Genomic DNA, 12,784 nt, shown 5'->3' with positions numbered 1-12,784 from the left:
AAGGAGATGTGTCCCGCTGCATGAGGCAAATGGTGGTCACACCAGATACTGACTGGTTTTCTGATCCATGCCCCTACCTTTTTTTAAAGGTATCTGTGACCAACAGATGCATATCTGTATTCCCAGATCATGTGAAATCCATAGATTAGGGCATAATGAATTTATTTCAATTGACTGATTTCCTTAAATGAACTGTAACTCAGTCAAATCTTTGAAATTGTTGCATGTTGCGTTTAGATTTTTGTTTAGTATACAATAAAGGTTAACGGGGGTACTATATACAAACAGTGCTGTAATTTTGAAAAATGTCACCCGATATGGATGAATATACCCTCAAATTAAAGCTGACAGTGCACCATCATTTCAAATCCAAAGGTCTGGAAAAAATAAATAAAAATAGTAACTTCCCCAATACTTTTGGAGCTCACTGAATATATCTTTATATTCCGGTCTCTCACATTGATCGTTCTAATATTTATTCATTTCTTTATTTTTTTGCATTATGTGTGTATTGTTTTTTTTGGTGCTAGGTATTACTGCACTGTTTGAGCTAGAAACACAAGCATTTCGCTGCACCTGCGATAACATCTGCAAAGGGTGCTCTCGAGCGGCTAGATGTTCTTTACCATTCGGCCATCAGATTTGCCACCAATGCTCCTTATAGGACACATCACTGCACTCTATACTCCTCTGTAAACTGGTCATCTCTGTATACCGGCGCAAGACCCGCTGGTTGATGCTTATTTATATAACCCTATTAGGCCTCACTCCCCCCTACCTGAGATACCTACTGCAGCCCTCATCCTCCACATACAACACCCGTTCTGCCAGTCACATTCTGTTTAAATGTCCCCAAAGCACACACAACCCTGGGTCGCTCCTCTTTTCAGTTCGCTGCAGCTAGCGACTGGAATGAGCTGCAAAAAAACTCAAACTGGACAATTTTATCTCCATCTCTCTACAGTCAAAGACTCAATCATGGACACTCTGACAGTTGTGGCTGCTTCGCGTGATGTATTGTTGTCTCTACCTTCTTGCCTTTCTGCTGTTGTCTGTGCACAATAATGTTTGTACCATGTTTTGTGCTGCTGCCATGTTGTGTTGCTACCATGTTGTTGTCATGTGGTGTTGCTACCATGCTGTGTTGTCATGTGTTGCTGCCATGCTATGTTGTTGTTTTAGGTCTCTCTTTCTGTAGTGTTGTGGTGTCTCTCTTGTCGTGATGTGTATTTTGTCCTATTTTTTTTTTTTTTATCCCAGCCCCTTAATTACTGACACTTGTGGCTGCGTGATGAGTTTTTGTTTTTACAATTTTGTCCTTTGTGCTGTTGTCTCTGCCTACAGTGTATTCTGAAAAGATTCAGACACTTTACTCAGTACTTTGTTGAAGCACCTTTGGCAGCGATCACAGCCTCAAGTGTTCTTGGGTATGATGGTACAAGTTTAGCATACCTGTATTTGGGGAGTTTCTCTCATTCTTCTCTGCAGATCAAACGCTCCCAAAAACACTTCAGCGAGCAGGCCTTCCTAATTGACCTGGCCCAGGTATCCTGGATGGATATAGATCTCATTCCGTCAGTAGAGGATGCCTGGTTGTTCTTTAAAAGTAATTTCCTCTCAATCTTAAATAAACATGCCCCATTCAAAAAATACAGAACTAAGAACAGATATAGCCCCTGGTTCTCCTCAGACTTGACTGCCCTTGACCAGCACAAAAACATCCTGTGGCGTACTGCATTAGCATCAAATAGCCCCCGCGATATGCAACTTTTCAGGGAAGTTAGGAACCAATATACACAAGCAGTTAGGAAAGCAAAGGCTAACTTTTTCAAACAGAAATTTGCATCCTGTAGCACTAACTCCAAAAAGTTTTGGGACACTGTAAAGTCCATGGAAAATAAGAGCACTTCCTCCCAGCTGCCCACTGCACTGAGGCTAGGAAACACTATCACCACCGATAAATCTACAATAATCGAGAATTTCAACAAGCATTTTGCTACGGCTGGCCATGCTTTCCACCTGGCTACCACTACCCCGGCCACCAGCTCTGCACCCTCCACTGCAACTTGCCCATGCCCCCCCCGCTTCTCCTTCACACAAATCCAGACAGCTGATGTTCTGAAAGAGCTGCAAACTCTGGACCCCTACAAATCATCTGGGCTAGACAATCTGGACCCTTTCTTTCTAAAACTAGCCGCCGAAATTGTCGCAACCCCTATTACTAGCCTGTTCAACCTCTCTTTCGTAACGTCTGAGATCCCCAGAGATTGGAAAGCTGCCGCGGTCATCCCCCTCTTCAAAGGGGGTGACACTCTAGATCCAAACTGTTACAAACCCATATCCATCCTGCCCTGCCTTTCAAAAGTTTTTGAAAGCCAAGTCAACAAACAGATTACCGACCATTTCGAATCCCACCGTACCTTCTCCGCTATGCAATCCGGTTTCCGAGCTGGTCATGGGTGCACTTCAGACACGCTCAAGGTCCTAAACGATATTATAACCGCGATCGATAATAGACAGTACTGTGCAGCCGTTTTCATTGACCTGGCCAATGCTTTCGACTCTGTCAACCACCGCATTCTTATTGGCAGACTAAATAGCCTTGGTTTCTCAAATGACTGCCTCGCCTGGTTCACCAACTACTTCTCAGATAGAGTTCAATGTGTCAAATCGGAGGGCCTGTTGTCTGGACCGATGGCAGTCTCTATGGGGGTGCCACAGGGTTCAATTCTTGGGCCGACTCTTTTCTCTGTGTATATCAATGACGTCGCTCTTGCTGCTGGTGACTCTCAGATCCACCTCTACGCAGACGACACCATTTTGTATACATCTGGCCCTTCATTGGACACTGTGTTAACAAACCTCCAAACGAGCTTCAATGCCATACAACACTCCTTCAGTAGCCTCCAACTGCTCTTAAACACTAGTAAAACTAAATGCATGCTCTTCAACCGAACGCTGCTTGCACCCGCCCACCCGACTAGAATCACTACTCTTGACGGGTCTGACCTAGAGTATGTGGACAACTACAAATATCTAGGTGTCTGGTTAGACTGTAAACTCTCCTTCCAGACTCACATTAAGAATCTCCAATCCAAAGTTAAATCTAGAATCGGTTTCCTATTTCGCAACAAAGCCTCCTTCACTCATGCTGCCAAACATGCCCTCGTAAAACTGACTATCCTACCGATCCTTGACTTCGCGATGTCATTTACAAAATAGCCTCCAACACTCTACTCAGCAAATTGGAAGTAGTCTATCACAGTGCCATCCGTTTTGTCTCCAAAGCCCCATATAATACCCACCACTGTGACCTGTACGCTCTTGTTGGCTGGTCCTCACTACATATTCGTCGCCAAACCCACTGGCTCCAGGCCATCTATAAATCACTGCTAGGCAAATCCCCGCCTTATCTTAGCTCATTGGTCACAATAGCAACACCCACCCGTAGTCTGCGCTCCAGCAGGTATATCTCACTGGTCATCCCCAAAGCCAACACCTCCTTTGGCCGCAATTCCTTCCAGTTCTCTGCTGCCAATGACTGGAACAAATTGCAAAATCTCTGAAGCTGGAGACACTTATCTCCCTCACTAACTTTAAGCATCAGTTGTCAGAGCACCTTACCGATCACTGCACCTGTACACAGCCCATCTGAAATTAGCCCGCCCAACTACCTCATCCCTATATTGTTATTTATTTTGCTCATTTGTACCCCAGTATCTCTATTTGCACATCATCTCTTGCACATCTATCATTCCAGTGTTAATACTAATTGTAATTATTTTGCACTATAGCCTATTTATTGCCTTACCTCCATAACTTGCTACATTTGCACACACTGTATATATATGTATTTCTGTTGTATTTTTTACTTTGTTTTGTTTTACCCCATATGTAACTCTGTGTTGTTGTTTTTAGTCGCACTGCTTTGCTTTATCTTGGCCAGGTCGCAGTTGTAAATGAGAACTTGTTCTCAACTGGTTTACCTGGTTAAATAAAGGTGAAATAAAAATAAAAATCCTCTCAAGCGCTGTCAGGTTGGATGGAGAGCGTCACTGCACAGCCATTTTCAGGTCTCTCCAGAGATGTTCGATCAGGTTCAAGTCCGGGCTCTGGACTTGAACATTCATAGACAAGGACATTCAGAGACCTGTCCTGAAGCCACTCCTGCGTTGTCTTGGCTGTGTACTTAGGGTCGTTGTCCTGTTGGAAGGTGAACATTCGCCCCAGTCGGAGGTCCTGAGCGCTCTGGAGCAGGTTTTCATCAAGGATCTCTGTACTTTGCTCCGTTCATCTTTCCCTTGATCCTGACTGGTCTCCAATCCCTGCCGCTGAAAAACATCCCCACAGCATGATGCTGCCACCACCATGCTTCACCGTAGGGATGGTGGTGCCAGGTTTCCTCCAGACATGCCGCTTGGCATTCAGGCCAAAGAGTTCAATCTTGGTTTCATCAGACCACAGAATCTTGTTTCTCATGGTCTGAGAGTCCTTTAGGTGCCTTTTGGCAAACTCCAAATAGTCTGTAATGTGCCTTTTACTGAGGAGTGGCTTCCATCTGGCCACTACCATAAAGGCCTGATTGGTGGAGTGCTGTAGAGATGGTTGTTCTTCTGGAAGGTTCTCCCATCTCCACAGAGGAACTCTGGAGCTCTGTCAGAGTGACTATCGGGTTCTTGGTCACCTACCTGACCAAGGCCGTTCCCCCCGATTGCTCAGTTTGGCCGGGCGGCCAGCTCTAGGAAGAGTCTTGGTGGTTCCAAACTTCTTCCATTTAAGAATGATGGAGGCCACTGTGTTCTTGGGGACCTTCAATGCTGAAGACATTTTTTGGTACCCTTTCCCAGATCTGTGCCTCGACACAATCCTGTCTCTGAGCTCTACGGACAATTCCTTCGACCTCATGGCTTGGTTTTTGCACTGACATGCACTGTCAGCTGTTGGACCTTATATAGACAGGTGTGTGCCTTTCCAAATCATGTCCAATCAATTGAATTTACCACAGGTCAGTGGACGCGAAGAATATTCTACAGACACCCGACAAGTCCCAAATCCCCGTCATTCGCATGAGAAAGAGACGGAGATATCGTGGACGTAGGTCGGGGTGCCTTGTAAGGATCCGACGGCGAGCGAGTAAACCGCCTCTTCCATCAATCCTATTAGCCAACGTACAATCATTTGAAAACAAAATGGACAACCTAAGATCAAGGTTATCCTACCAACGGGACATTAAAAACTGTAATATCTTATGTTTCACCGAGTCGTGTCTGAACAACGACATGGATAACATACAGCTGGCGGGATATACGCTACATCAGCAGGATAGAACGGCTGACTCCGGTAAGACAAGGGATGGCTGTCTGTGTATATTTGTGAACAGCTGGTGCATAAAATCTAATACTAAGGAAGGGGTTGTGGGTTCGATTCCCACGGGGGGCCAGTATGAAAAAAATAAAAATAAATTATGCACTAACTGTAAGTCGCTCTGGATAAGAGCGTCTGCTAAATGACTAAAATGTAAATGTCTCAAGGTTTTGCTCGCCTGAGGTAGAGTATCTCATGATAAGCTGTAGAACACACTATTTACCAAGAGAGTTTTCTATATTTTTCGTAGCTGTCTATTTACCACCACAAACTGATGCTGGCACTAAGATTGCACTCAATGAGCTGTATAAGGCAATAAGCAAACAGGAAAACGCTCATCCAGAGGCAGCGCTCCTAGTGGCCGGGGACTTTAATGCAGGGAAACTTAAATCCGTTCTACCTAATTTCTACCAGCATGTTACATGTGCAACCAGAGAAAAATAAATAAAAACTACTCTAGACCAACTTCACTCCACACACAGACGCGTACAAAGCCCTCCCTCACCCTGCATTTGGCAAATCTGACCATAATTCTATCCTCCTGATTCCTGCTTATAAGCTAAAACTAAAGCAGGAAGTACCAGTGACTCAGTTAATAAGGAAGTGGTCAGATGACGCAGATGCTAAGCTACAGGACTGTTTTGCTAGCACAGACGGGAATATGTTCCGGGATTCTTCCGAAGGCATTGAGGAATACACCACATCAGTCACTGGCTTCATCAGTCTATAAGTGCATCGATGACGTCCCCCCCACAGTGACCGTACATACATACCCCAACCAGAAGCCATGATTACAGGCAACATCCGCACTGAGCTAAAGTGTAGAGCTGCCGCATTCAAGGAGCAGGACTCTAACCCAGACGCTTATAAGAAATCCCGCTATGCCCTCCGACAAACCATCATACTGGCAAAGAGTCAATACAGGACTAAGATTGAATCGTACTACACTGGCAGGGCTTGCAAACTATTACCGACTACAAAGGGAAGCACAGCCGCGAGCTGCCCAGTGACATGAGGCTACCAGACGAGATAAATCATTACTCTGCACTTCTAAGCAACACTGAAGCATGCATGAGAGCATCAGCTTTCCTGATGACTATGTGATCACGCTCTCCGTAGCCGATGTGAGTAAGACTTTTAAGCAGGTCAACATTCACAAGGCCGCAAGGCCAGATGGATTAACCGGGACGTGTACTCCGAGCATGCGCTGACCAACTGGCAAGTGTTTTAACTGACATTTTCAACATGTCCCTAACTGAGTCTGTAATACCAACATGTATTCAAGCAGACCACCATAGTCCCTGTGCCCAAGAACACTAAGATAACCTGCCTAAATGACTACCGACCCGTAGCACTCACGTCTGTAGCCATGAAGTGCTTTGAAAGGCTGGTCATGGCTCACATCAACACCATTATCCCAGAAACCCTAGACCCACTCCAATTTGCATACCGCCCCAACAGATCCACAGATCCACAGATGATGCAATCTTTATTGCACTCCACACTGCCCTTTCCCACCTGGACAAGAGGAACACCTACGTGAGAATGCTATTCATTGACTACAGCTCAGCGTTCAACACCATAGTGCCCTCAAAGCTCATCACTAAGCTAAGGATCCTGGGACTAAACACCTCCCTCTGCAACTGGATCCTGGACTTCCTGACGGGCCACCCCCAGGTGGTAAGGGTAGGTAACAACACATCTGCCACACTGATCCTCAACATGGGGGCCCCTCAGGGGTGCGTGCTCAGTCCCCTCCTGTATTCCCTGTTCACCCATGACTGCATGGCCAGGCACAACTCCAACACCATCATTAAGTTTGCAGACGACACAACAATGGTAGACCTGATCACCAACAAGACAGCCTATAGGGAGGAGGTCAGACACCTGGCCGTGTTGTGCCAGGATAACAACCTCTCTCTCAACGTGATCAAGACAAAGGAGATGATTGTGGACTACAGGGGAAAAAAAGAGGACTGAGCATGCCCCCATTCTCATCGACGGGGCTGTAGTGGAACAGGTTGAGAGCGTCAAGTTCCTTGGTGTCCACATCACCAACAAACTATCATGGACCAAACACACCAAGACAGTCGTGAAGAGGGCACGACAAAGCTTATTCCCCCTCAGGAGACTGAAAAGATTTGGCATGGGTCCTCAGATCCTCAAAAAGTTATACAGCTGCACCATCAAGAGCATCCTGACTGGTTGCATGACCGCCTGGTATGGCAACTGCTCGGCCTCTGACCGCAAGGCACTACAGAGGGAAGTGTGTACGGCCCAGTACATCACTGGGGCCAAGCTTCCTGCCATCCAGGACCTCTATACCAGGCGGTGTCAGAGGAAGGCCCTAAAAATTGTCAAAGACTACAGCCACCCTAGTCATAGACTGTTCTCCCTGCTACCGCAAAGCAAGAGGTACCGGAGCGCCAAGTCTAGGTCCAAAAGGCTTCTTAACAGCTTCTACCCCCAAGCCATAAGACTCCTGAACAGCTAATCATGGCTACCCAGACTATTGGCATAGTCCTCCCCCCCCTCTTTTGCACTGCTGCTACCCACATGTACATATTACCTAAATTACCTCGACTAACCGGTGACCCCGCACATTGACTCTGTACCGGTACCCCCTGTATATAGCCTCACCACTGTTATTTTATTTTACTGCTGCCCTTCACCTCTTCAGGATCGGACCCTTTTTTTAAATCTTCACCTAAAATGACATACCCAAATTTAACTGCTTGTAGCTCAGGACATGAAGCAAGGATATGCATATTCTTGATACCATTTGAAAGGAAAACACTGAAGTTTGTGGAAATGTGAAATTAATGTAGGAGAATATAACACATTAGATATGGTAAAAGATAAAAATAAAAAATAAAATATATATATATATATAATGCTTATTTTTTTGTTCCATTATCTTTGAAATGCAAGAGAAAGGCCACAATATAAAATTGCAGTTTAGGCGCAGTTTAGATTTTGGCCACTAGATGGCAGCAGCGTGTGTGCAAAGTTTCAGATTGATCCAGTGAAGCATTGCAATACTGGACTATTTTGTTTCAAGTCTGCCCAAATGTGCCGAATTGGTCAATTGACACATTTTCAAGTACATAACTATAGAGAACATACAAAAATGACATGGTAATACAAAATGTAAGTTTACACACTCCCAGGAATGTCATACATGATGGATCATTAGCTTATACACTAACTTTCACACATCTAGATGGCCGGGCGGGGTGGGTGTGGAGCCAGAGACAGCAGGGGTTCAAACTGTAGAACCCAGTTCCTACATTTGAGTATAAAAATTGATTTTATCAAACAAAACTATGCTATATTTTATCTCTGGAACCCTTAGGATGACAAATCAGAGCAAGATTACTGAATGTAAGTACATTATTTACCTTCAGAGGTGAATGTATAAGCGTCTGCTAAATGATGTAAATGTAAATGTATCAAACCAGTTGCCGTGATACGTTTTTTGTTGTTGTGCACTCTCCTCAAACAATAGCATGTTATTTTTTCACTGTAATAGCTACTGTAAATTGGACAGTGTAGTTAGATTAACAAGAATGTAAGCTTTCTGCCCATATAAGAAATGTCTATGTCCTGGAAAGTTTGCTGTTACTTACAACAGTCATGCTAATCATATTAGCGCACGTTAGCTCAACCGTCCCGGGACACCGATCCCGTAGAGGTTAAGTTTTTATTTATTTTTTACTTGACACTTTTTTTCTTAAAACTGCATTGTTGGTTAAGGGCTTGTAAGTAAGCGTTTCACTGTAAGGTCTAAACCTGTTGTATTCGGCGCATGTGGCAAATACAATTTGATGTGTGTTTTGTCCTACATTATATTTTAAATCCCAGCCCCCGCCCCACAGGAGGCCTTTTGCCTCTTGCTATGCAGTCATTGTAAATAAGAATTAGTTCTTAATTGACTTGCCTGGTTAAATAAAAAGGTGCCTTATTTTTCTAAAAATGTTTACATACATAAAGTGAAGCATCACAATACCTCAGATCTCTTACCTCACTTTAAAACCTCCTTTATAAAAGTTACACATGCATACTGTTCAGAGTCATATTGTAATTCATGTTTATCCATAGATCAGAACTTCTGTGTTAGGAGGATAACTGTTCTTGAGAGCCTTTTTGTGTATTTTCTTATCAAAAGTGTCTAACATCTTTCTCTTTTTTTATTCAATCTCTGTTTAATTGATCTGTATGTGGAAAGCTTGTACTAATAAAGGGTTTCACTTTAAACTCAAAACTACAAATGGGTTAATATTGTTCCCCAGACTGTAGGCCTATAACCTCATTCATGTTACTAAATGCCATAATATAATCTCATTGTTTAAGTACGTGACCTAATGCTTATTGTGCATAGAAACCCTGCTTCTGTTTCCTGTCCCTGAGGACAAACAAGAGAGAATAATATCAGATCCTCCTTTCATTTTCTAGAATGGAGATCATCATTTTAGGCGGAAAATACTAAAAGACGGCTGTAAAATGCATTGGGCTTGATACCTTTTTTTACATTTGCATATAAAGCCTTTGTCAAAGATCCTGTAAAACTACAGCACCACCTACGATCCCACTCCGGTCAGATGGAGGCTGAAGTTGTCCATTGCCCAGAGAATGAGAGGACGACAGAGAAAAAGACTGGAAGATGTCTGGAGAAGCAGTAAAGGGAGGCCTCACTGCTGATGAACGTGGTCTTCAGACAGTTGAAAAGTGGGCAGAGGAAGAGAGGCTGTTGTGGTGCCATCGTCATCATCTGCATCTCCTGCTACACCATCTTTGTTAACCTGCAAAGGCTAAACAAGAGAGGAAGAGCGTGGAGGCCAGCCTAATCATTGGTTGACAAATAGTTCCCCCCACTAGCCAGGTGACGGCTGCATGGTGCAGCTGGTGAGAAGCAACTGCAGCGACTTGAAGGCGACTTCATGAAAAAGCTGTATGACCTTTACATTTACATTTACATTTTAATCATTTAGCAGACGCTCTTATCCAGAGCGACTTACAGGAGCAATTAGGGTTAAGTGCCTTGCTCAAGGGCACATCGACAGATTTTTCACCTAGTTGGCTCGGGGATTAGAACCAGCGACCTTTCGGTTACTGGCACAACGCTCTTAACCACTAAGCTACCTGCCGCCCTAATGCCGCCCTAATGTGACCTTTGATCACATGGTTTTGTAAAGTTCATGCAGTCGGCATGTAGGCGCAAGTTAGACGATATTTATTCCCGTGCAACATACTTTGAAAGGCGTGACCAACGATAGACAAATCCGCTCGAACGCGTGGCGGCAATGACTATATATACACTGTATGAATGGACAAAGCCATCGATCACGCAACACCATTCATTCCTATGTGAAGACTCAATAGCGCATCGAAGACAAATGAAGTCGGTTAAGATCAATAGCGTGTGATTGCGGCCCACAATTAGGGGTGTTCCTACATGTGGGCATGTCTGAAGGAATGCCCCCCCCCCCCACCCATCAAGCTTCCCATTGGTTCCTGCATGAACTCCCACCACCAAGCACACCATCTTCATGCTTGTGTGACACTTTTGATATTCTGGATCTCCCCTGCTTGTCTAAAATTAAAATGTGGGTCAAAAATGAGAAAAAGTATTATCAGATATCACGTAAACAAGATTAGGGAAATAGTTATTCTTGCACAGCATGTAGGCTAAACGTTTAAAATCGAACTATTATATTAATCTGACTATTCACAATAATCATATTATTTTGTGCATACTCAGTGCCAGGCATGTTCCTATTGATCAGTCAACGGGATCGGCTCGTTACACCAGCCACACTACACGGTAAAGACAAAAAAAATAAGACACTGCTAGAACTTTGTCGGCGCCTACGACCACATGTAGTGGTACTTAAAAGCAGACATAGACCCTGTCACGATGAATAAGCCAAGACGTCCGACAATCATTTACGACCTAAGAATTTTCCCACGATGTGGACATTTAGTCTGGGAAGTCAAAATCGTGGCATAAGACGGCTAAAATTGTACAGTCTGCAAAGGCCTTAACAGAACTGCGTGAAAACAGTGTCCGATAGGTGGGGGAGACAGACACTGTCTACCACCTGCTGTGTATTGGCATCCTAGTTAGCTCGCTAACGCCTGCCGAACACCTGCCCTCGTAGTCGTTAACAGAACTGTGGGAAAACAGTGCCCGACAGGTGGGGGTTAAGTACACTATTGGTGTACTTATCTCTGGGAGTAGCTCAAACTGCGCATGTTATGTCTCCATGAGACGGCATCGTTCCTGCACGTGGGCATCTGCAGGATACCTATTCCGCCGGAATCCTAGCTAGCACACAGTATCCTTCGCTCCCGCCTGCCGAAAACACCTACCCTCGCCGTCGTTAACAGAACTGCGGGAATGCATTGCCCAACAGGCGGGGGCGACACCATCTACCGTTGTCCTAGATAGCTAGCTACCATTGTCGCCTCCACCTCGTCTCCTGTGGGGTTTAATCAGCAGTTGGCATCCAAGGTTATGGTGCATTACCGCCACTTACTGTACTGGAGCGTCCCCATACGGGAGTCCTAGCTTAAAAAGGTACCAATGGAAGGGAAGTATAAAGAGGGGTTCCTGCAGATGCCCACATGCAGGAAAGATGCCGTCTCATGGAGACATAACATGCGCAGTTTGAGCTACTCCAGAGATAAGAAAAAGGAGGAGATAGGAATCCCATTGGTCAATGAATGGAGGAATGTATAACATCCCACCCAGCAGACTGTCGACCAATCGCGTTCAGGTTCACGTGTCATGCTGCGTCACGCGGTTGCTAAGCTAACGTGCCTATTTTCCTCTAAAGTACGTAATGTCACGATTCCAAAGCCATACAATATTACATAGCAAATTACCTCTTACATCACAGTTGAGTCCTCTATCTATCTATATGTTTTCCCCTGGTCTGCTGCATAATTTTTTTTGGGACAGCTGGGACACCTTTTTCGGCAATCATCAAAGCCAACAGAGGAACACGGCCAAACTGATCTCAGTACTTGAGCACCATGCTATTGGAAATCCAAATAATCGATTTACATGATGTATTTGGATAAAGAGTATAAAGACCACAAATTTTTTACAAATAATATTCCATATTCTTCAAGAAATTGTTCATATTTTTCCATCTCTCCAGAGTAGCTTCACACTGTTTATTTATTAATTTTTGCTAAATGAAATCATTGCGGTTGCCAAATCAGATACATTTGGCTCTCCCAGTCGTTTCCATCATATCCAGATGGGCCACAAAAAAAAAAGCTTTTATTTATGATCAGATATTTGGACCCACCCAGACTTATTCAACTACTGTTCATGAAATCGTATCACAGTTACTGTCTTTGATCGTATTGTATTCAGGCAGTTTATTAAGTCCAGAGCTGGGGTCCTCGG

This window comes from Coregonus clupeaformis, chromosome 9 (genome assembly GCF_020615455.1).
Source record: "Coregonus clupeaformis isolate EN_2021a chromosome 9, ASM2061545v1, whole genome shotgun sequence".
NCBI lineage: Eukaryota > Metazoa > Chordata > Actinopteri > Salmoniformes > Salmonidae > Coregonus > Coregonus clupeaformis.
Note: the sequence above shows the minus strand (reverse complement) of the source record.